This window comes from Scyliorhinus canicula, chromosome 9, assembly GCF_902713615.1.
Source record: "Scyliorhinus canicula chromosome 9, sScyCan1.1, whole genome shotgun sequence".
Lineage (NCBI taxonomy): Eukaryota > Metazoa > Chordata > Chondrichthyes > Carcharhiniformes > Scyliorhinidae > Scyliorhinus > Scyliorhinus canicula.
Window position 1 is genome coordinate 189,787,936 of NC_052154.1, and position 25,894 is coordinate 189,813,829.

General features: G+C 50.9%; 1 non-coding gene across 1 annotated transcript; it reads left to right on the top strand.

Annotated features, from left to right (window-relative positions):
* Positions 1–12,729: 12,729 nt before the first annotated feature.
* LOC119972033 lies at positions 12,730–12,929 on the top strand. The gene has a single exon (XR_005461971.1). It is a non-coding gene; the product is annotated as a U2 spliceosomal RNA (small nuclear RNA).
* The last annotated feature ends 12,965 nt before the right edge of the window (positions 12,930–25,894 follow it).

Genomic DNA, 25,894 nt, shown 5'->3' on the forward strand with positions numbered 1-25,894 from the left:
TCTAACGGATGTCGTCACCCGTCTGCTCGGAGTGACACTTAACAGCCAAAATCTGTTTCTATTGCCGTAGAGGAAAGCTTGTTGTCTGCCTGCGCCCCGTCGAAACAAAACATTTTCAGTAAAAGGTGAATTATGCCAATTACCTTCGTAATGGACCAGTGGTGTTCCCTCAGAGTGTGAAAACATTTAAAGATTAGAATTTCTATTCCCCTGCCTCACAGCAACAGTCTGCCGTTACTTAAGGCACACTGTTTTATTATGGACATTTAAAACATGCAGGGACTTTGGGGACTCGAGTTTGTCAGTTGGCTCCCTAGAGCTCAGTTGCATCATTCAATTACATCATGGCTGATCTTTATCTCAAATCCGCTTATCTGAATTTTAGTTCCCTTGGTAGGCTTACCTCACACAAATCTTATCAATCTTATTCTTGAAACCTTCAGCTGACCCAAAGTCCACAGTTAGGCCGAGACTTCTTCCAGTTGATCTGGACCACCGTGCCAGACGATATTGTTGCCCTGTACGTACAGTTCATAGAATTTAAAGTGCAGAAGGAGGCCATTTGGCCCATCGAGTCTGCACCAGCTCTTGGAAAGAGCGCCCGACTGAAGCCCAGGCCTCTACCCTATCCCCGGAACTCAGTAACCCCACCTAATATTTTTGGACACTAAGGGGCAATTTAGCAATCCACCAATCCACCTAACCTGCACGTCTTTGGACTGTGGGTGGAAACCGGAGCACCTGGGGAAACTGGAGCACCTGTTACAATGCCCTGGGCTAGTACGTGGTCAATTCCAGACCCACAGTCCCCGGAGTCACAACGCAATTGAATTAGCCAATAATTCTTATAAAAATGCCCAGAGTATTTGGCCCTTGGCTGCCCAATAATTACAGTCACTAGGTTTGTAAGTTTAAACACAGTTACTGTGTATTTGTAACAAGAACTATAATGAAATATGCAGCAAAAACAACTGGTCAACAATTAACTAATTCCTAACTCCCCACTTTAACTGACCCCCCCCCCCCCCCCCCTCTATACCCATACACAAGACAGACAAACTGAGGGGTGGAAAGGTGTGAAAATCATAAGTGAAAGGAAAAGGAGTCTTTGGGCACGATTTGATGGCGGCGTATGGCCTGGCACGGATCTGGGCAAAGGGAGAGGATGATTTGGGGATTTGCGATCTAAACGTGGACCCGTTGGAATGGCACCTGGAGGGAGGGGATCTTCCAGGCCATTAGCATCCATTGGTGGCCAGGGACAGGGCAGGGTGGTACCTTCACTCTCCCTTTGGCACCCTGGCACTGTCAAGGTGCCTGGTTGGCACTAGTAGGTTAGCAACGGCATTGCCAGTGTGTGTGGGTGGCACTGCCAGGGTGGCATTGCCAAGGACTAGGGTCTGAGGGGGGGGGGCATGCCCATGATAGGGGAGGGGATTGAGGGGGCTATGAATTGTGGGGGGTGAAAGGTGGGTGTGAAGTGGCCTCCTAAAGGTTTGGGTGCTGAAGGGTGGTGTTGTCCTGAAGGGTGGGTGCCAAATGGGGGGGCGGCGAAACCTGAAAAAGGGGGTCCCTCAGCGACCCCATAGTGAGGTCTCCTCACTTGGGGAGGGGGTGTGGGATAATGCGCATGTGTGTGGGCGGTGACATTGCCCTTGGGTGGGGATGTGGGGGCGTCAAGCTCACTTGGGGAACACTTTGAAAACAGTGGCTCAATGCCTGAGGAGCCGGCATTACCAGTGAGTCCAGCTCCCCACTGCTGAAAACATTCCCAAGTGTGGGTTGGACCAGGAAGAATCTCCCCAAAGCCCAAAATATTGACTAAGCTTGGGTAAATAATGGCATCAATCACACCGACAGAACCGAAGGGAAACACCTTGCGAAACCCTCCCAAAACGACACTGAGATACCTTTCCGTTAATCATGCCCTTTGTTTCGTTTGATGGTTTTTAGGATACATAGTAAACACAGTATACATAGTTTTTAGCGTTGTAGTAAACTGTTTGGCTGTTGTGGAAGGATTGAATGTTTGTAGATTGGGTCCCAATCCAATGGGCTTTGTCCTGGATGGTGTTGAACTTCTCGATTGTTGTTGGAGCTGCATTCATCCAGGCAAGTGGGGAGTATTCCATTACACTCCTGACTTGTACCTTGTAGGAAGTGGGTAGCACTTTGGGGGAATCAGGAGATGATTTACTTGCTGCAGGATCCCCAGCCTCCGATCTTCTCTTGTAGCCACGATAGTTATATAGCCACTCCCATTCAGTTTCTGGTCAATGTTACCCCCCCCCCCCCCCCCCTCAGGAAGTTGCTATTGGGGGGATTCAGTGATGGTAATGCCATTGAATGTGAAGAGGTGATGGTTAGATTCTCTTAATTGTAGCAGGAACGAAGAAATCAGAGACTGATCGAGCATTTTCTAAACACCGAGCCAAGGAGGCCAACTGCAAGGGAATCTGACCAGCTTCTCCACTTCCTGACTGACATCGGGCTAAAAGGAAAACACCAGGCTGTATCTGGATGTTAAATTAAATTTTCTTTCCCAAGGTGGTGCTGGAACGTTGCAACTCTGTGCAAGTTCCCCCGCAGATTCTCTTCCTTCATCTTTTATAAACATTATTACAGTGTGTTCTAGAATTATTAATTATTATAATATGTTCTATGTTTTCATGTATGGAACGATAGTGTCTGGACTGTAAGCAGAATAATACTTTTCACTGTGCCTCGGTACACCGAACAATAATTCAAAACAAATCAAAACTTGCAAGTTAAAGTCTCTGTTTGCAGCCTGTCCCGCTCTTCTCTGTAGGATCATTCATTAATTCAGGTTCTGTGTAGTTTGGAAATGCAGTATTCACAGATTTTCTGAAGAGGCACCTTACTTGTCTTCAAAGTTTGCTTCCAGTTCGTGGTTTGTATTCAGGCCTCTCGTTTCACGAACACGACCCTCTCAACATGCTTTCTGGAGAGAGATAGCAATCACGGCAGGCTTTCTGGTAATTTTCATAGAATTTACAGTGCAGAAGGAGGCCATTCAGCCCATCGAGTCTGCCCTGGCTCTTGGAAAAAGCACCCTACCCAAGCCCACACCTCCACCCTATCCCCATAACCCAGTAACCCAACCCCACACACACACGGGGAGGATGTGCAGACTCCGCACAGACAGTGACCCCATCCGGAATCGAACCTGGGACCTTGGGGCTGTGAAGCGATTGTGCTATCCACAATGCTACCGGGTTGGGTGGGGGGCAGCCTTTATGTACCAGGTGCCATTCAGATCTTTGAACCTCTGACATTCTTTACTAGCCAAAGGTGTCTGATTGTCAGAGACAATAACAGATGAACCATTCATCGTCAGCGAGAACGGCGACGCAGGCACAAGATGTGATAGTCGGGAAACATCATTCTCGCCAGCGAGATCTCATTTCCCGATTTTCCCGCCCTCGCTGGTGACATAACGAGGTTCTCACCAGAAAGGGGAACCTCATTTGAATACATTTAAATTAATATGCAGATCATTAAAAAGCCAATCCATCACATGATTCCCCCACACTGAATATTCAAACCTCACCAACATGGTGATCGCAAAAGCCTTATGAAGACGGAAAAGGGTCAAAGTGTTCCCCCCGGGGTCACCAAGGGAAGAATAGCTCCCGATGGGAGAGGGGCAGCATGGAAGCATCGTGGTTAACACTGTGGCATCACAGCTCCAGGATTCCTGGTTCGATTCCCGGCTTGGATCACTGTCTGTGCAGAGTCTGCACATTCTCCCCGTCTCTGCGTGGGTTTCCTCCGGGTGCTCCAGTTTCCTCCCACAGTCCAAAGACGTGCAGGTTAGGTGGATTGGACGTGCTAAATTCCCCTTAGTGTCCAAAAAAGGTTAGGTGAGATTATGGGGATAGAGTGGAGGTATGGGCTTAGGAAGGGTGCTCTTTCCAAGGGCCATTACAGACTTGGTGGGCTGAATGGCCTCCTTCTGCACTGTAAATTCTATGATTCAATGCCATGGGAGCCCACGATAATTGTGCCATGGTGGGGGAGGGACCCCGATAATTGTGTTATGGTGGGGGAGGAGAGCTACTGATACCTTTATGGTGGGGGGGTTGGGTTGGAGGGCTATTGGCAGAGTGATGGGGGGTGAATTTTCACCTCAGTTCCGATTGGAGTGCCCTTTAAAGATGGCCTGACGATTTTGTGGAGCCAGTCTTGCCAACTCTATCAGGCCCTGCCCTGCCAGACTGACGGAAAAGCCGGCTCTGCTTCAGGCAAGGTTCGTGCCAGTTTTCAGTCAGAGCCTGAGACTTCGACAAATTGCATGAAAATTACGGCCAAAGGATGGAATTTTCCACCGGCAGGATTTTCCACTCCCACTGAAGTCAGTGCACTTTGAATGGCTTGCCACATTTTCCAGCTCCACCCCCCCCCCCCCCCCCCCCCCCCCCCCACCCCAGTCCACGACGGGGCCGTAAAACGGAGTCCTTAAAATGTCCCATGCCCCTTGGTGCTACTTAAGTATGACGGACAGAAAAGGAAGAACACTGCATTGATATGGCGCCTGTCATGATCTCAAGATGTCCCAAAGCATTTTGCACCCATTAAACTACATTTGAAACATCACCATTGTTAAAGTGTTGGAAAGTGGAGTAAATCGTTAACAAAAAAAAATGAACATTATTGTCTTGTTATGCTCTTGGCGTAGCATAAGCAGCTTCCTTGATGTTCACTCTGACAAAGGAAGGTTCAGGCGTGGAGATAACTTCAACACGTTTATTAAACTATTTACAACTCTCCTACTTGGATTCGCTTCTACTGTTAATCCTTCTATAGCTACTCAGACTGACAAACCAGTCTGCTACAATCCACGTGGTGGGTGTGATATTGAATCAACCCTGTGTCTCTACTCACTGAGGGTCTCCACTGGAAAGAGGAAGATCATGCGTGCTGTGCCCTTTATACATGGGTTGGTGTAATGCCCCCCTCTGGTAGTGTCACCTCTGTGTGTATCGTGAATGCCCATTGGTCGCGTCCTATCTAACTGACCTATTGGTTGAGTGTCTGTGTGTCATGTCTCTGGTGCTCCCTCTAGTGTCTAGCTAGTCTACGTGTACTTACATTAACCCCTTGTGTATCTACAGTGATGCATATCACCACAATTATGGGAGTGAGCGTTCTTAAGTGATCACATTCAAATGTCAGCCATTGCCTCCTCCCTAATGCAATGGTTTTAATGAGGTGGAATAAAACTTTGGACTGAAGAATGACCTATCAGTGCAGCACGTCCTTAATATATTGCGGCATAATGTAGTCGTTTGGTCTTAAGACTTTCACCCGCAAGATGTGAGATTGAGGATACCAAAATTATTGTTCATAGAACAATCACCATCCATCAGTGTGTGAGAATCTGCCTCGCGCTCAGCTGGACCAAATCTAAACCCTGAAACACATTTAAATAGATGATACTGTGAGACGATAACCCACCCAGTGCCAAATCTAATTTGATTTAATCAACATGGAAGAATGGCCAGGAAAGTACGGATATAAAGCAAAGGCAATAATGAACTTCGCGATAAATATGCAATGATTATACATTTGCACAGCATCTAAATAATAAATGCTGCTGTGATCAATGATTAATGGATTACTGTATTTACATAACTGTCATATCATTAGCAGTTGATTAATTTTGTCTCTTAACAGCATGAGCTGCTTGGAGTTCGTGCACAAGATGCCTGCAGGGATGACTTGTAAAATAAGTTTAACAGCCTGAAATTCTAACAGAGACATCGTACAACTTTACAGCTCGGTGCTATTTGTCATTATTACCAACATTTAGAAAGCCCATATTTTGGTCTCCTTGGCCGGCTCAGTTTGTAAGTAAGAATCTTTTGCAGAGGGTCGGTAACAGAATAGAAGTGAGATTCTGATTGCTTGAATTAATGAAGACAATTTGTCATCCGTGGGGCAGCGTTTCCAAGTGTACCTGTCCCATTTGACCTACATTGAAAGGCAAGGACACATTAGATGTCATGATATCAGCCACTGTCATCACAATTTCACAAAAATGAATTGAATTTTATTCCCACAACCTTTACAAAAAAAAAGTCATTTACTCCCATGTTATTAAAATTCATGAGCGATACAGATTCTGGAATCCTGCCACCTCCCAACTTCTATTCTCGTTGGAGTTTTCCCATCAATTCAAACTTTCTTTTGACACAATGGTGCTTTAAAAGCCAAACAGAATGAATTAATTGATGCTCGCGATCAAATTAGATTTACATCATAGAATCATAGAATTTAGTACAGTGCAGAAGAAGGCCATTTGGCCCATCGAGTCTGCACCAGAAAGGGCACCCTACCTAAACTCACACCTCCACCCTACCCCTATAACCCAGTAACCCCATCTCAACGTTTTGGACACTAAGGGCAATTTATCACGGCCAATCCACCTAACCTGCACACCTTTGGACCATGGGAGAAAACCAGAGCACCCAGAGGAAACCCACGCAGACACGGGGAGGATGTGCAGACTCCACACAGACAGTTACCCAAGCTGGGCCGTGTTTTTTTTTGCCACGAGTTGCGTTGATAGATAGAGGGCTGAGACTAAGTGTTGACACCAGCGGAGCATGCGTGGACTTTCACGAAAGAAAACTCGGCGATTGTGGTACCGTTGAGGGCTAGCACCGACGCTGACTGAAACTCCCGTGGATCTCGCCCAAAACAGCCGGAGAATGGCTGGATTCCCCGCTGCGCATGCGCACGGCTGACGACCTGTACCAGTTGTGCCGTAAAACAGAGCGTCGGCCGTGCACGACCCTCACCCGCCAACCGCGACCCCACAGCCCACCCCCTGGCCACCCCTCACCAATCCTCCATGTCCCAGCAAAATCCCCCTCCCCCCGGTCAGCGACATGGATCCTGGCCGAGTGTGGTGGCGCTGGACATCGTTGGCATGCCGGATTCCCGAATGCTTGGGACCACATGTGGCCCACACCGTCAGGAACCTGGCCCATCGGGGGTGGAGCATTGGCAACGGCGCTGAAACGGCGCGCGGTTCATATCACGATGGTGCCGGTTTGGAGGGGCGGTGCATGGCGGACAGGCATCAAACCGCCTCCGATTCAGATGTCGGAATCCATTCTCCACCCGATCGGTGATCGCAATTTTAGCGTCGGGCTACGGAGAATCCAGCTCAGAATTTATTGTCTTGTTAGGACAATGATTTTCAAATTTCCCTATCATGTGAGTGACTCCAGGATCAACACAATCCCAGAGACCCTCACTGATTCAATATCATTTCCAAAAGACAGACTGTCACCTACACAAAGGAATGATGTACTATTATTAACAAACTCTCTCTTGTTGCTACATAGATATAGAAATAAACATATCCCCATCAACAGAAATATGAAACAGAAAATCAGAAACATGGAAATCTGATGATAAAGATGTTCAAAATTCTCAGGATCTCATGAACTGCCAAGAATCTCCTCATGGAACTTGTCGTGTCTCGTCGTATCTGGTTGAAAATCTCTGCAATACACTGTACAAAAGGCAGGAGAGAGCAGTTTAGTTCAGCTGCACGTATGTCTGCTGCTATGAACCAATATTCACAATGATGGAGGAAAAGTCTATGTGACTGGATTATCCTGCTTTCCTCTTATAATTAGTCAGGTCAGATGGTCGCCAGCCTGCTGAACCATCACCCAGCTTTGGATCCATTATCCGGGAGCTGCAATGTAAAAGGTAAAAGACCACGATGATAAAATAATCCTTCTGGGGGCAAACATCACAACAAAACCTTCATCAAAATAATTCTGCGTTCATCATCACAAACTCTTTCAGGTTACATGCGATTGGTCAAGATCAGGGGTGGGCAAACTTTTCCGTGCAAGGGCCACATTCAGAAATTCACAATTTTAAAGGGCCGCATAGTATATTAAGTAAAATAATTACTTCACCCGGTTATGATTCTGGGCGCCTCATATAGAACATAGAACAGTACAGCACAGAACAGGCCCTTCGGCCCTCGATGTTGTGCTGAGCAATGATCACCCTACTCAAGTCAACGTATCCACCCTATACCAGTAAGTAACCCAACAGCCCCCCCCCCCCCCCCCCCCCCATTAACCTTAAAAAAATTTTTTATTTTTTTTTAAACCTTAAAAAAAATTTTTTTTTTTTAATGACTTGGTGGGCCGCATAAAGACCTTTGGCGGGCCGCATGCGGCCCGCGGGCCGTAGTTTGCCCACCCCTGGTCAAGATGAATATTTGAATGAATAACCCGATTAGTATTTTGGTTCATTATTTCAAATAATGGAAAGAATGCCTCACTAAAGCGTGGACCAAAGTATTATCTGTAGGAGCTAATGAGCTTTCTTATCTTTAGCTTGTTAACTTTGTCTTCCCAAACGCAGCTCCAGGTAGGCAATGCAATTTGGTAGCTAACGATGTATAAAAAAATAGCTGTAGCATAATGGCTGAATTTCCATCAGCTGAGGCGAATGATCAAGTCTTATGAAAGCAATTGGGGATTTCAATTGCAATTAATCAATTAAATCTGGAGCTGAAATGCTAGTGTCAGTCATGGTGACCGTAAAGCTACTGTAAAGGATTGTCAGACAAACTTATCCGGTTCACCACTGTCCTAGAGAGGAGAAAATCTGCCTTTCCTCCCAGATTGGCCTACGTTTGATGCCAGATCCACAATCATGGCCCAGCAAGCCACTCAGTTGCATCAAAACCACGACAAGGAACTAAAAGAATAAAATTGGACAGAGCATTCGCCTTTGAGCGTGCCATTGTATTTGGATAGAACCAAGGCACGGCCAGTCCAATTGACCTTGCATTGTCCTTCTCACATCCTGGGAACTTGCACCAAAATGAAGGGAACTGTCCCATAGGCTGGGAGAAGGGAAGGCCGACAATGGCATGCGAAGACATAAGGGCAGAGAGGGGGTGGCAGGACAGGAAATGCTGCCTAACTCCATCCTTCCAGCATGCAATTTGCGGGTGGCACGTGAGGCGGCAGATGTCCTGCCCGATGGAAGACCCATTGAGACATTTATGTGGCCAATTGGAATCACCACCCTACATTTTTCCTGCAGTGGTGTTAATCGAGGCCTGTACTGGGCATTTGGTAAAAGAAGACGCTGGAACGAATTTGTCTTCAACACAGGTTTATTCACAAAACCCAATATAACCTAAGTGTCGACTACCTTTCCGTGCCACACAGTTTATCCTCACACAAATTAGGGAACCAAAACTATACACAATACTCCAGGTGCGGTCTCACCAATGCCTCGTACAGTTGCAGCAACACTTCCCCACTTTTATACTCGATTCCTTTAACTATAAATGCCAAAATTCCACTTGCCTTCCTTATTAGCTGCTATGCCTGCATACTGGTTTTCTGAGATCCATGCATGAGAACACTAAGCTCCCTCCGCACCGAGACGCTCTGAAGTTCCTCTCCATTTAGATAATAAATTGCTTTTCCATTATTCCGACCAAAGTGGATAATCTCACACATACCGACTTTAAAATCCATCTACCAAATGTTGTCCCGCTCACCTCACCTCTCTATATCCATTTGTAAATTTCTTATTTCCTCATTGCAATTTACAGATTTGGCTACAGTACTTTCTACCCCTGAGGCCTGAAGACCGAACCCTGAGGCACCCCATCAGCTACATCTTGCCAACCAGAAAAAACCCAATTATTCTGACTCTCTGCCTTCTGTCAGTTAGCCAGTCTTCTATCCAAGGTAATTAATTACCTCTAATCCCTTGTGATCGTAATCCCAGGGATTAGTCTGGTGAACCTGATGTGTGAGGTGATACATTTTGGTAGGAAGAAGATGGAGAGAAAACATCAAATAAATAATAAAAAGGGGTCTGGGTGTCTGTGTGCATAGCTCATTGAAGGTGGTAGCACAGGTGGAGAGGGAAGTTCCTGAAGCATCCAGTCTCCTGGGCTTCATTAACAGGGGCATTGAGCACCAGAGCAAGGAGGTTGTGTTGAATTTGTACAGAACGTTAGTGAGACCTCAGCTGGGATATTGTGCACAGTTCTGGGCACCACACTATAGGAAGGATGTGAACACTTTGGGGGGAGTGCAGATGAGGTTTACAAGGAGGGTTCCAGGGATGAGACACTTCAGTAACGAGGATAGATTGGAGAGGTTAGGACTGTCCTCCTTGGAGAGAAGAAGGGTAAGAGGAGATTCGATAGAGATGTTCAAAATCATGAGGGGGCTGGACAGAGTAGATAAAGAGAAACTGTCCCCACACATAAAAGGTTTGACAAAAGGAGGGCACAGATCAAAAGAGATTTTCCAAAAGAAGCAAATGTGAGGTGAGAAAAAGTGTCGTGGAGGCAGGCTCAGTCGGGGATTCCAGAGGGTGCGAGATGATTACTTGAATAGAAACAATGTGCGAGGGTACGGGGAAAAGTCAGGGGAATGGCACTAAGTGATGATGCTCGTTTGGAGAGGCGGCGCAGACACGATGGGCCAAATAGCCTCCTTCTGCACAGCAACAATTCTGCGATTCTGTGAACATCCAATGCACTCCTGCTGTGGGAAGTATATCCTTCCTTAGATTAGGAGTCAAAAACTGTACACAGTACTCCTGGGCAAGTCTAACCAAGGTTCTATACAACTGCAGTAAGATATCCTTACTCCTGGACTCAAATTCCCTTGCGATGAAGGCCATCATGCCATTTGCCTTTCCACATGTTTGCTGCTCCTGGCTGCGAGGATTCAGTGACCCATAGACAAGGACACCCAGGTCACTTTGGACAGAATACTCCCCAACTCTCACCATTTAAGCAATGCTTTTCTGTTTTTTCTACCAAAGTCGTAAACTTTACACAGATCTGTATTATATTCCATCTACCATGATCACGTCCTTCCATTTCCTCTCCCTCTCTCCTCTTAAATAGTGGGAATACATTTGCTACTTTCCATACTGCAGGAACCTTTGCTGAATCGATATAGATTTGAAAGATGAGCAGCAATTCCACTATCTCTACAACCACTTCATTCAAACGCTCTGTGATGTTGCTCATCAGCTCGAGGAGACTTATCAATCTTCAATCCAATTAATTTTTCGAGCGCTGCCAAATTAAAAATACTCATTTCTTTCAGTTCCTCATTTTCCGCAAACTCCATGGTCCCTGAGTATTTCTGGGAGATTTTCTGCAGTTTCTGTAGCTGTGAAGACAGACACAAAGTAATTCATTATTTTCTCTCCCGTTACCCCTTTCTCCTGAATAAATTCTCCTGTCTCCGTCTGTGACAAACCCACATTTGTCCTTGTTAACCTTTACCTTTTCACGTACCTGAAGCAGATTTTACAGCCCAGCGTTATGTTTCTCGCTAGCTTGCCTTTATATTCTCGTTTCCCTTCCTTCAGTCTTGCTGTGATGGGATTCCCTGTGTCCGATGTGGCGATCCATTCAAATCCCTGCTGACTTTGGTGGGGCTGGATGATCTGGCCAGCGGAAGGGCCCAGTGAATTGCACTCTTGGTCGTCCTTTTCTGGATTCTAAGTGGCGTCCGATCCTTGGGCTTACCACTTTTTCTGGCAAGCCGACTGATGGAACCCTCAATTCTACGGACACGTGCTTGTAGGATTAGAATAGCGGTTTTAATATACTTACAACAGAGCCAGCCTGTTCGCCATTGAACTTTCGATGAACTGGCCGGCTGGCTCTGTGGCACGGATCTTTATACAGAAGCTCCAGGGGGAGGAGTTCTGGGCGGAGCCAATGGGGGGAGCCCAGTACAAACTCTCGAGTACTCCCAGAGCTACTCCCCCTGGTAGCCAGGTAGTGCAACTGCACTTACAATATCGGTACATATATACAATGGGAACAGAGTGATATTGGTAACATAATACCGTGTGAATCTCATTCATCACACTGACAAGGACTTTATTTTGATCAAATGCAATCTGTAACTAATTATTGGCTATGGTTGGTTGACGTGACCTGTTGGGTTTTTTGTATCGACTGTATATTTGTTATAGACCATGCAATGCTCCTTTAAATATGAGAAGTTGCCTGTCCACTGTTAGCATTTTCAGTGTATTTTCCCAGTCCATCATAGTTACTTTACCCCCTCATATTTTCAGAATCCTTTCAGATTCAAGACTCTCAGGAGACTGGACAAGGTTTGCAAAGGCATCAGGGTAGGGAGGGTGAGGATACACTGCTCAAACAGAGAGGTGGCGAGACAGTGTCAGGGGGGCACAGCTCTGAGAATCCTCCACATTGTAAAAAAAATCATTCATGGGATGTGTGCATCGCTGGCCGGTATTTACTGTCCAGCTCTAACTGCGCTTGAGAATGTGGTGGAGGGCTGCCTTCTTGAACAATTACAGTGGGGAGGTGGTGGCACAGTGGCATTGTCACTGGATGAACAATCCAGAGACCCTGGGACCCGCATTCAATGAAACATTTGAAATTTTAATAGTTAATGACGACCATGAATTAATTGTCGACTGTCAGAAAACCCAACTGGATCACTAATATATTATGGGCCAGGGTTTAGAGAACACCAAAGTATATCATGGAGTTCACCTGACCCACAACTTCTAATAGATTTTGGTTATGGAGAGCACAAGGGCCCACTTTACAGGTGTGATGCAACAGAGAACTAAAAGTGTTTTTAAACAAAAACAATGTTTATTCTATGTATCCAGTGAACATTTTATAAACACATCACTTCTCGGCCTTTTGGCTAAGATCAAGTGTAGTATCTGCTCTGCCTTTTGGCTCAGATCTGGTCTGTCTCTCTTGTGCGGACCATGAATTGGATTCAATTTGAATTTGAATTGGTTTTTGGAGCAGGCAAGGAGCTGGATTAGGGGTTCGCCCCTGTCCACATTCTGAGCCCTGGCTTTGTAACTCAGAAAAAGAAATTTAAAAAAACATTTTATCAACACACAGTAAACATCTTATCCACTACCAACACTGATAACCCCCCCACAAAAAAATACAGTACTCTATAGGTAACCCTTAGTAACTTTCAAAACAACATCCATTAGTCAAAAAACCCTTTTTAACAAAGACTGTGGGCGGGATTCTCCAATCCTGCGGCAGAGTGTCCACGCCGTCGTGTTTTACGACGGTGTGAATGGGCCTCTCCCATGACTAATACTGTCCCCTCCAGGGTGCCAGCAGGGCGATGGAGCGGTTTGCACTACTCCAGCTGCAGTTCCCGGCGCAAACTGTGCACCGCGGGACGCGCACATGTGCAGTTGCGCCGGAGCCGATGAGGAAATGCGCAGTGGCACCAGTGCCAACGCGCGCATACGCAGTGGCCTCCTTCAACACGTCGGCCCTGACGCAACATGGCGCAGGACTACAGGGGCCGGCGCGTAGGAAAGGAGGCCCCCAGCAGCAGAGGCCGGCCCGCCGATCGGTGGGCCCCGATCGCAGGCCAGTCCACATCGGAGGCCCCCCAGGGTTAGATCCCCTCCCCCTCCAAAGGCTGCCATCTGACTCTTACACACTGAGGTCCCGCCGGCCCAGAGCAGGTTAGAATGGCATCAGTGGGACTCGGCTCTTTTCTTACGGCCGGAGAATTGTTGGGCCGGCTGCGTAGAACGGCCCGCGGCCGGGCTTCCGGTGGCGGCAATGCGGAGCTAAGCCGCACGTTCGCCAACTCCCGCTTTAAAAGGACTTGTGGGCTCTTTTAAGGGCCCCAAACGGCGCTGATTCGACGATTCCCGGTGGATAAAGGGGTCTGGAGCAAAACCCCCCGGGATTTATGGTTCGGACTCGAAGTGGGGCGAGGAGAAAAACGGCAGCAGCTCCCCTGGAAAAGCGGGGGAAGGTGGACAAAATGGCAGCCGGTGGAGACCCTGAGGAGTGGAGGCAGTGGGCTGAGGAGCAGCAGGCGGCCCTCCTGCGCTATTTCATGGAGTTGAAATGGGAGTTGTTGGAATCCCTGAAAGTGACGACGAGTAAGCTGCTGGAGACCCAGACAACCCAGGGTGCAGCGATACTCGAGTTGCAGCAGCAGGCCTCTGAGCGCGAGGAGGAGGTTTCGGCCCTCATGGGGAAGGTGGAGATACACGAGGCACTTCATAAAAAGTGGCAAGATCGGTTTGAGGAGATGGAGCTTCGGTCAAGGAGGAAGGACCTGCGGATCCTGGGCCTCGAGGAGGTGCTGGAGGGGTTGGATCTGCCGGCCTATGTGGCCGTGATGTTGAACTCGCTGATGGGGGCAGGATCCTTCCATCTGCCCCTGGAGCTGGAGGGGGCCCATAGAGTGCTGGCCAGGCGGCCTAAGGCGAATGAACCCCCGCGGGCGGTGCTGGTGCGGTTCCATCGGTTCAGTGACTGGGAGCGTGTTCTCCGATGGGCCAAGAAGGTGGGGAGCAGTAAGTGGGAGAATTCGGTAGTGCGTATCTACCAGGACTGGAGTGCGGAGGTGGCCAAGCAGAGAGCCGGGTTTAACCGGACGAAGGCGGTGCTCCACGGAAAGCAGGTGAAGTTCGGCATGTTGCCGCCTGCGTGCCTGTGGGTCACCTACAAGGACCGGCATCACTACTTTGAGTCCCCGGAGGAAGCGTGGGCCTTTGTGCAGGCTGAAAATCTGGACTCGAACTAGAGATTGGGGGCTGTGGGAGTTTTTCTATTCTATTCATGTATCATTGTTTATGCTGTAGCGGGTTATTCTGTTTGTTTTTGTTTTTTCTCTCACTTTCGGATGATGTGGGTCATGGTTTTGTGTTCTAAGGGGGGTACTGGGGTTTGTGGTTGATCTGTGTCTTTGTTTGTATGGAGTTGGTGGTTGGGTTGGGACTGCGGTTTGGGAGCTGCATTGGTGGGGTGGGGCAGTGTGAAAGCGCGGGCTTTTCTCTGGTTTCCCGCGCTGCGGAACGAGGGGGTGGAGCTGGTGGCGAGGGGCGTGGCTATTAGACCGGGTTTCCCGCGCTGAAGCGGTGCCCAGGAGATGATTCAGGGGAGGAGGGGGGACCTCATATCGGGAGGGGTTGGAGTTAGAGCGGGAGCTGCCGGGGTCAACAGAAGTCAGCTGGCTCACGGGAGTACAGTGGAGGGAGAGTCGCGGCTAGGAGGGGTCCTAGCCTGGGGTGGGGGGGATACTGGGTTGCTGCTGGATTGGCTAGGGAGGAGTTCGGGGGGTCGGGGTGAGGTTCTATCGCCGTGGGAAATGGGCCGAAGGGTGATGGCCAGTGGCGAGCAGTCGATGGGTTATGGCTAGTCGACAGGGGAGGGGAGCGGGGTGCCCCCTGATCCGGCTGGTTACGTGGAACGTGAGGGGGTTGAATGGGCCGGTTAAGCGGGCCCGGGTGTTTTCGCATCTCAAGGGGCTGAAGGCGGACGTGGCCATGCTCCAGGAGACCCACCTGAAGGTGGCGGACCAGGTCCGTCTGAGGAAGGAGTGGGTGGGGCAGGTTTTCCACTCAGGGCTCGGCTCGAAGAACCGGGGGGGTGGCGATCCTGGTGGGGAAGAGGGTGGCGTTTGAGGCGTCTGAGGTTGTGGCTGATTGTGGCGGCAGATATGTGATGGTGAGCAGTAAGCTGCAGGGGGAGAGGGTGGTGTTGGTTAATGTGTACGCCCCAAATTGGGATGATGCTGGTTTCATGAGGCGTATGTTGGGCCGCATTCCTGGCCTGGAGGTGGGGGGCTTGATCATGGTGGGGGGGGGGGGACTTCAATATGGTGCTGGATCCCCTACTGGATCGTTCTAGTTCAAGGACAGGCAGGAGGCCAGCGGCGGCCAAGGTATTGAGGGGGTTTATGGACCAGATGGGAGGAGTGGATCCCTGCAGGTTCAGGAGGCCGAGGGCTCGGGAGTACTCCTTTTTCTCCCATGTGCACAGAGTTTATTCCTGTATTGATTTCTTTGTTCTGAGTAGGGGACTGGTCCCGAGGGTGGAGGAGGCCGAATATTCGGCTATCGCGATTTCGGACCATGCTCCACATTGGGTGGATCTGGAGATGGGGGAGGTGCGGGACCAGCGCCCGCTTTGGCGTCTGGACGTGGGGTTGTTGGCTGATGAGGAGGTGTGTAGGAGGGTTCGGGGATGTATCGAGAGGTACCTCGAGGTCAATGATACTGGGGAGGTCCAGGTGAGGATGGTGTGGGAGGCTCTGAAGGCAGTGATTAGTGGGGAGCTGAACTCCATCCGAGCCCATAGGGAAAGGGGGGAGAGGAGGGAGAGGGAGAGACTGGTGGAGGAGCTGTTGAGTGTGGATTGGAGGTACGCGGAGGCCCCGGAGGAGAGATTGCTGGGGGAAAAGCGTAGCTTGCAGGCCAAGTTTGATTTATTGACCACCAGAAAGGCGGAGACACAGTGGAGGAAGGCGCAGGGAGCGGTCTATGAGTATGGAGAGAAGGCGAGCAGGATGCTGGCGCACCAGCTGCGTAAGCGGGACGCGGCTAGAGAGATTGGTGGAGTGAAGGATAGAGATGGGACTGTGGTGCGGCAGGGGGGCAGAGGTCAATGAGGTCTTTAGGGACTTCTATAGGGAACTGTACCGGTCGGAGCCGCCGGGGTGGGGGAGGGAATGGAGAGCTTTTTGAACAGGCTGCGATTTCCAAGGGTGCAGGAGGAGCAGGTGGAGGGACTGGGGGCGCCGATCGAGTTGGAGGAGCTGGTCAGTGGGATTGGCAACATGCAGTCGGGGAAGGCGCCGGGACCGGATGGGTTCCCGGTTGAATTTTATAAGAAATATGCGGACCTGCTGGGCCCCCTGTTGGATAGGACCTTTAACGAGGCATGGGAGGGGGGTGTTCTGCCCACGACGATGTCTCGGGCACTAATCTCCCTGATCCTGAAGCGTGATAAGGACCCCTTGCAGTGCGGTTCATACAGGCCGATTTCACTGCTGAATGTAGACGCCAAGTTGCTGGCGAAGATCTTGGCCACTAGAATAGAGGACTGTATGCCGGGGGTGATACATGAAGAACAGACGGGTTTTGTGAAGGGGAGGCAGCTGAACACTAACGTGCGAAGGCTGCTAAATGTGATAATGATGCCGGCAGCAGAAGGAGAGGCGGAGATTGTGGTGGCATTGGATGCGGAGAAGGCCTTTGACAGGGTTGAGTGGGGGTACTTGTGGGAGGTGTTGGAGAGGTTCGGGTTTGGGGTGGGGTTTATTAAATGGGTGAGGTTGCTGTACGCCCCGATGGCGAGTGTAGCGACAAATGGGAGGAGGTCCGAGTACTTCATGCTCCACCGTGGGACGAGGCAGGGGTGCCCCATGTCCCCCTTGCTTTTTGCGCTGGCAATTGAGCCTCTTGCCATGGCTCTCAGGGAGTCAGGGAGGTGGAGGGGTTTGGTGCGAGGTGGGGAGGAGCACCGAGTGTCGCTGTATGCGGACGACTTGCTGACCCGGTGGGGGGAATGCCGGAGGTGATGGAGATTCTTGCTGAGTTCGGGAGTTTCCCGGGATATAAATTGAACCTGGGCAAGAGTGAGCTGTTTGTCGTACACCCGGGAGATCAGGAGGAGGGGATTGGTAGGCTCCCGCTAAAGAGGGCAGTGAGGAGTTTTAGGTACCTGGGGGTTCAGGTGGTTAGGAGCTGGGGGACTCTGCACAAGCTCAATTTTACTAGGTTGGTGGAGCAGATGGAGGAGGAATTTAAAAGGTAGGACATGCTGCCGTTGTCGTTGGCGGGTACAGTACAGTCCGTTAAAATGACGGTGCTCCCGAGGTTTTTGTTTTTGTTTCAGTGCCTCCCCATTTTTGTTCCGAGGGCCTTTTTTAGGAGGGTGAACAGCAGCATTCTGGGATTTGTTTGGGCGCACGGGACTCCGAGGGTAAGGAGGGTCTTTTTGGAGCGGGGCAGGGATAGAGGGGGGCTGGCGCTGCCCAACCTCTCTGGGTACTATTGGGAGGCTAACGTCTCGATGGTATGTAAGTGGGTAATGGATGGGGAGGGGGCAGCATGGAAACGGATGGAGATGGCGTCCTGTGGAGGCACGAGCCTAAAGGCACTGGTAACGGCGCCGCTGCCGCTCCCTCCAATGAGGTACACTACGAGCCCGGTGGTGGCGGCTACCCTCAAAATTTGGGGGCAGTGGAGGCGACACAGGGGGGAAGTGGGGGGCTCGGTGGAGGCCCTGCTGCGGGGGAACCACCGGTTTGTCCCAGGGAACATGGATGGCGGGTTTGTGGGGTGGCACAGGGCGGGCATTAGGAAGTTGGGAGACCTGTTTATCGACGGGAGGTTCGTGAGCCTTGGTGAACTGGAGGAGAAGTTTGAGCTCCCCCCGGGGAATATGTTCAGGTACCTTCAGGTCAAGGCGTTTGCTAGGCGACAGGTGGAGGGGTTCCCTTTGTTGCCTCCGCGGGGGGTAAGGGATAGGGTGCTTTCGGGGGTGTGGGTCGGGGATGGGAAGGTGTCTGACATCTACCAGGTGATGCAGGAGGTGGGGGAGGCGTCGGCAGAGGAGCTGAAGGCTAAGTGGGAGGTGGAGCTGGGGGAGCAGATTGAGGAGGGGACATGGGTGGATGCCCTGGAGAGGATGAACTCCTCCTCTTCATGTGCGAGGCTTAGTCTCATCCAGTTCAAGGTGCTGCACCGGGCCCACATGTCCGGATCTAGGATGAGTAGGTTCTTTGGGGGCGAAGATAGGTGCGTCAGGTGTTCGGGGAGTCCAGCGAACCATGCCCATATGTTCTGGGCATGCCCGGCACTGGAGGAGTTCTGGAAGGGGGTGGCGGGGATGGTGTCGAGGGTGGTGCGATCCAGGGTCAAGCCAGGTTGGGGACTCGCGATATTTGGGGTGGGGGTGGAGCCGGGAGTGCAGGAGGCGAAAGAGGCCGATGTCTGGGGTGTTTATTATTATTATTGTTATTGTTATTATTGTATTGTTTTGTTGATACATATTTGTTTCAAAATATTTCAATAAAAATTATTTTTTTAAAAGACGAACGTCCCGCGGCAGGCGCTGCGCCAACCTTGCCGGCGCCAATGGCTCTGATTCTCCGCTCTCCGGAGAATCGCGTGCCGGCATTGGGCCGGCGGGCCGCGATCCGCGCGGCCCGCCGTCGATTCTCCGACCCGGCGCGGGGTCGGAGAATCCTGCCCTGCAAGTTTGCATTCCTTACAGAAACAGGTATTACTTTGAAACCATCAAGTGATCTGGAAACATTCTTTAGCATGAAAAGAGAGAGGCCAAAATACATCTGCTTGGTTTGAAGGCAGCCCTCCAACTGAAAGCGAAACCAAAACACAGAGCCAAAAAGAGCTTCCAGCTCAAAACAAAAGTAAAAAGCAAAATCACATTCCAGCTCCACCCATACAGTGACATCACTGCAGCCATTTGATAAAACACACTTTTCTTGAAGGGACATTCACTTGACAAATACCCTTAAGGGAAGGAAATTTGCCATCCTTACCTGGTCTGGTCTACATGTGACTCCAGACCCAGGTCCGCTGAAATGGCTTCGCAAGCCACTCAGCTGTATTCTATCGCAACAAAGGAAACAAAATGGAAAATGAAACCGGAGGGACCACTCGGCATCAACCCAAACACCGGAAACGTCAACGGCAAAACCAGCTCTGTCGGCCCTGCACTGTCTTCCTTACTAACATATGGGGGCTTGTACCGAAGTTGGGATAAATGTCTCACAGACTAATCAAACAGCCTGACCATAGTCACGCACACAGAATCATACCTTACAGATAATAGCCCAGTTACCGGCGTCACCATTCCTGGGTATGTCATGTCTCACCGGCAGGACAGACCCAGCAGAAGTGGCGGGTGGCACACCGGTATACAGCCGGGAGGGAGTTGCTCTGGGAGTCCTCACCATTCACTCTACACCCATGACGTCTCAAACATTGGCAAGGAAACCACCTGCTGATTAACACCTACCCCCCCCCCCCCCTCTCAGCTGATGAATCAATATTCCATCGTGTTGAACACCATTTGGAAGAAGTACTGAGGGTGGCAAGGGCACAGAATATGTTCTGGATGGGGGACTTCAACGTCCATCACCAAGAGAGGCTCGGTAGTAGTGCCACAGATCAAGCTGGCCGGGTTGTGATGGAAATAGCTGCTAGACTGGGACTGCAGCAGGTGGTGATGGAACCTGAAGAGGGAAAAACCCCTTTGCACCCACCTCGCCCAATCCTACACTGCCCCCCTGACCAACCTGCCTGCGGAAGATGCGTCTGCCCATGACAGTATTGGTAGGAGTGACCACTGCACAGTTCTTGCGGAGCCAAAAATCCGTCTTCACATTTAAGATTCTCTCCATCATTTTGTGTGGTACCACCACCTTGCTAAATGGGATAGACTTTGAACGTATCTATCAACTCAAGATGGCATCCATGAGATGCTGTGGACCATCAGCAGCAGCAGAATTGTACTCAGCCATAATCTGTAACCTCCTGGCCAGGCAAATTCCGGGCCACCGACCATCATTCCAGTGGGGTCCTTTGAATGGTCTGAGCAACCACCCACCAAACATACGCAGCCATCTCATCAATTCGTACAAATCTACCGCCTCCTGGTCTGCCCGCTTATCCCCCCCCCCCCCCCCCCAACCCATCCATGGTCTGATCCCTTTCTTCAGTAGCTAGCACACTCCATACCAGGCAACATCCTGGTGAAGCTCCTCTGCACTCTCTCTAAAGCATCCACATCCTTCTGGTAATGTGGCGACCAGAACTGCACGCAGTATTCCAAATGTGGCCTAACCAAAGTCCTATACAACTGTAACATAACCTGCCGACTCTTGTACTCACTACCCCGTCCGATGAAGGCAAGCATGCTGTATGCCTTCTTGACCACTCTATTGACCTGCGTTGCCACCTTCAGGGTACAATGGACCTGAACTCCCAGATCTCTCTGTACATCAAGATCTCTCCATCAAGATCAACTGAGAAGAAACCCCACCAAACGTGGAACATTTTCCATACCTGGAGAGCCACCTCTCCTCTAACATTGATGCGGAGATCAAACATCATATCCAATCCGCGAGCCTCTCCTTCGGGTGTCTAAAATAAGTGTCTTTGATAACCGCAACATCCAAGATCTTTGATCAATGCAAGCCATCCTCCCAACTCTTATGTACAGCTCAGAAAGTCGGACTACAATACAGACTCCACCTCAAGGACCGAAAGAGGTATTATCAATACTGACTGAGAAGATTCTCCACAACTGCTGGGAGGACAGGCGTACGAACATTAGCGTCATTGAAGAAAACCCAAGGGCACCAGCATCAAGGCCATGATCATCCCAAACCAACTCTGCTGGGCAGGCCATGTGCTTAGGATGTCAGAGTCCTCTCTGCCCAAAGCAAATCCTCTTTGCCCATCTCAAGGAAGGCTTCTGAACAAGAGGAGGACAAAGGAAGCGCCTCAAAGATGCCCTGAAGCTTACCTCAAGAAACGCAACAGAGATGTCAACACCTGGGAGACCCTTTCTCGGAAGAGACCTACATGGAGGAACCTCCTGATTGAAGAGTCAGAATTATTTGAGGACACCCAACAGAGCAGCATGGTGGCACAGTGGTTAACACTGCTGTCTCAAATGCCAAGGAACCTGAGTTCAGCTCCAACCTTGTCTGCATGGGTTTCCTCCCACAATGCAAAGACATGGAGGTAAGGTGGATTGACCATGCTAAATTGCCCCTTAGCGTCCAAGGATGTGTAGGTTAGGTAGGCTTACAGGGATAGGGTGGGGTAGTGAGCCGAGGTAGGCTGCTCTTTCAGAAGGCCAGTGCAGAATTGATGGGCCGAATGGCCTCTTTCTGCGCTGCAGCAATTCTATCCTTCTAAATTATCTTTACACTGCTTTGACCCCGAGTTAAGTTTCTTCTTTGCTAGCTGTTAACCAGAGGCCCTGGAGCTCTGTACAGAGCTACCAATGGCACTGCTCGTTCCTGCCGTGGATTCTCCTGTGCAGCTCTCTCCAGCAGGTTCATATGTGAGATCCTGGCCAGTAGGGGTGTTGCCTATTTGCGCCTCTGGCTATCTCTTCCTTGTAACAAAACGATCCATCTTTATAGTATTTGTTTACCAGCAGCTAGAAAATGGAATAAGTCTCCTCTGCGATTTGGCGCCATAAGTACGTCTCTACAGGGTGCATGACATCAAGTGTACATGCAGGATGTGTGGCCTGCTCACTGACACTGCTTAGAGTTGGAAGGCTAATTTTGTTCTCTTTATATGCTGGTAGCAGTTCTCAATCTAAATGCCTCATGGCCGTTGGACACTTCTCCCATGATCAGGGCCACAGCAGGAACGCCACGGCCCTCCCAACACCCCCCCCCCCCCCCCCCCCCCCCCCGCGACACCCACCCCTGGGTCACGACCTGAACTTTGAAAATCCCTGATCTCGCACCCAAGGACCGATGGCACTTCCCGGAAACACCGGCCAAGTGTGCGGTCGAAGGCACGGCTCCAGAATCTGGATGATCAGCCAAGCAAGAACCCCCAGAACCCATGACCAGGGAGAAGTTTCTGAGGTGGACAATCAATCCCGTTAGTGAGTGATCGCCAAAGAAGAATCGCAAAACAATTCTCTGACACAGAAGGTGAATTAAACTTTACTCCACATGTAGCTTAATCACGCGTAATTAGCACTCAAAAAAATTTATGTGAAATGGTTCATGGACTTAATTAATCTATTCCATCTCGTAATTACTGGCTCAATCTTCCTTCAGATGGGACAATAAACTGAAGCTCTGTCTGCTGCCTGAGTGGATGTAAAAGATGCCCATGCACCATTCAGAGCAGAGCAGGGGGAATTATTCTTGGCTGATATTTATCCTTCAATCAATATCATTAAAAACAAACCATGTTTATCTGGTTATTGCCGCATTGTTTGTAGGACTTTTCATAAATTGGCAGCCACCCTATTATAACGGTGACTACACACTAAGTACTTAATTGCCTGTAAAACACCCTTAAATGGCCCAGTCTTGTGAAGGAACTGTATAACTTTTTTTTTAATAAAGAATTTTATTGAGGTATTTTTGACATATAAAACAATGACATTGTATAGTACTGTACAGAAGGAAAAGCAAATAACGCATAGTGCAAACCACGACTCCATTCTCACAAGGACCTGCCTAAACCACCCACTACTCTACTCTACCCTAGCCCCCCACCTGCTGACGATTAATCCCCCCTCCTGCTGATGATTAATTCTCCGCGAAGAAGTCAATGAATGGCTGCCACCTCTGGGCGAACCCTGATAGTGAACCTCTCAAGGCGAACTTAACCTTCTCTAGACCGAGAAAGCTCGCTATGTTCGATAGCCATACTTCAGTCTTCGGGGGCTTTGAGTCCCTCCATGCCAACAGTATTCGTCGCTGGGCTGCCAGGGAAGCAAAGGCCAAGATGTCGGCCTTCTCCTCCTGGATCCCGGGTCCTCCGACACCCCAAAGATTGCCACCTCTGGCCTCATTACCACCCAGTTTTCAAAACCTGGGACATGGGCCGGGATTCTCCCCTACCCGGCGGGGCGGGGGGTCCCGGCGGGACGGAGCGGCGTAAACCACTCCGCCATCGGGCCTACCCAAAGGTGCGGAATTCTCCGCACCTTTAGGGGCTAGGCCCACGCCGGAGTGGCGCCCGCTCCGCCGGCTGGCATGAACGGCCTTTGGCGCCCCACCAGGCGGGGCCGAAAGGCCTTCACGGCCGGCGGAAGTCCGCGCATGTACCGGTGCGTCAGCGGCTGCTGACGTTATACCGGCGCATGCGCAGGGTAGGGGGTCTCTTCCGCCCCCGCCATGGTGAAGACCATGGCGAAGGCGGAAGAAAAAGAGTGCCCCCACGGCACAGGCCCGCCCGCTGATCGGTGGGCCCCAATTGCGGGCCAGGTCACCGTGGGGGAAACTACCGGGGCCAGATCGCCCCGCGCCCCCCCAGGACCCCGGCGCCCGCCCGCGCCGCCAATCCCGCCGGCACCAGACGTGCTTTGATTCCCGCCGGCGGGAACGGCCTGTCAGCGGCAGGACTTCGGCCCATCGCGTTCCGGAGAATCGCCGCGGGGGGCCCGCTGACTGGCGCGGCGCGATTCCCGCCCCCGCCGATTCCCAGGTGGCGGAGAATTCGGGCCACGGCGGGGGCAGGATTGATGCCAGCCCCGGGCGACCCCCCCTGGGGGGTCGGAGAATTCCGCCCATGATGTCCGTGAATCCCTGCCAGTACCCCCTGAGTTTAGGGTACGACCAGAACATGTGCACCTGATTAGCCAGCCCACTGGCGCATCTGGCACACTTGTCCTCCAGCCCGAAGAATTTACTCATCCGGGCCACCGTCCTGTGGGCCTGGTGCACAACCTTAACCTGGATCAGACTGAGCCTGGTGCATGTTGCGGTCGTGTTTACTCTGCCCAGAGCTGCTGCCCAAATACCATCCTCCAACCCCCCCCCCCAATACCATCCTCCAACCCCCCCCAATACCATCCTCCAACCCCCCCGCCCCCCCAATACATCCTCCAACCAATCACTCCTACCAATACATGCCCTCATGCTTGTAAAGCTCCTTTGCAGGAACAGATCACCCACCCTCGCAATCCCCGCCCTCCAACACAGTCGATACCCACCGTCCATGTCCCCCGGGGCAAATTGGTGATTGCCGCCGATTGGGGTCCACACCGATGCTCTCACGTCCCCTATATGCCTCCTCCGCTGGCCCCAGATCCACAGAGCCGCCATCACTATAGAGCTGGTGGAGCACTGCGCCAGCGGAAACGGCAGAGGCCCCGTTACCAGGGCCACCAAACTGGTGCCCCTGCAGGATGCAGCCTCCATCCGCTCCCAAACTGACCCCGTACCACCATCCATTTCCTTATCATCGCTATGTTGGCCGCCCAGTAGTAGTTGCTGAAGTTCGGCAACACGAGCCCTCCTTCCCCTCTGCTCCTTTCGAGCATCACCTTCCTCACCCGCGGGGACTTCCCCGCCCAGACAAATCCCGGGATAATTTTATTCAGCCTCTTAAAGAAGGACCTCGGGATGAAAATGGGGAGACACTGCAATATGAACAAGAAACAAGAATCTCGGGAGAATCGTCATCTTAACAGTCTGCACCCCCCCCCCCCCCCCCCCCCCCCGCTAGTGACAGCGGGAGCGCAACCCAACTCCGAACCTCCTCCCTCGTTCGTTCCACCAGTCGGGCAGGTTGAGCTTATGCAGCCTGCCCCAGTCCCGTGCCACCTGAATCCCCAAGTATCTAAAGCTTTCTCCTACCAGCCTGAACAGCAACCCCTTCAGTCTACTCTCCTGCCCCCTCTCTCATAAATTACGAACAACTCGCTCTTAGCCATGTTCAATTTATATCCTGAAAACCGGCCAAATTCCCTCAGGAGTTCCATGATACCGTCCATCGCCACCATTGGGTCCGATAGATATAACAGCAGATCGTCTGCGTATAACGAGACTCTATGTTCCACTCCCTCCCGGACCAGCCCTTTCCAGTCCCTTGAAGCTCTCAGAGCAATTGCCAGCGGCTCTATGGCCAGCGCGACCAGCAGTGGGGCGAGAGGGCAGCCCTGTCTTGTCCCGCGGTGCAGTCTGAAGTAACCTGATGTCGTCTTGTTCGTCCTTACACTCGCCTCTGGGGCCTGATACAACAGCCTAACTCAGTCAATGAACCCCTCCCCAAACCCAAACCATCCCAGCACTTCCCACAGATAGTCCCACTTGACCCGGTCAAAAGCCTTTTCCGCATCCATAGCTGTCACTATCTCTGCCTCCCTGCTCTCCGGGGGCATCATAATCACATTGAGCAGCCTTCTTAGACTGGCCGCCAGTTGCCTACCCTTTACGAACCCGGTTTGGTCCTCCGCAATTACGCCCGGTACACAGTCCTCGATTCTAGTCGCCAAGATCTTGGCCAGTAACTTAGCATCTGCGTTGATCAAAGAGATCGGCCGGTT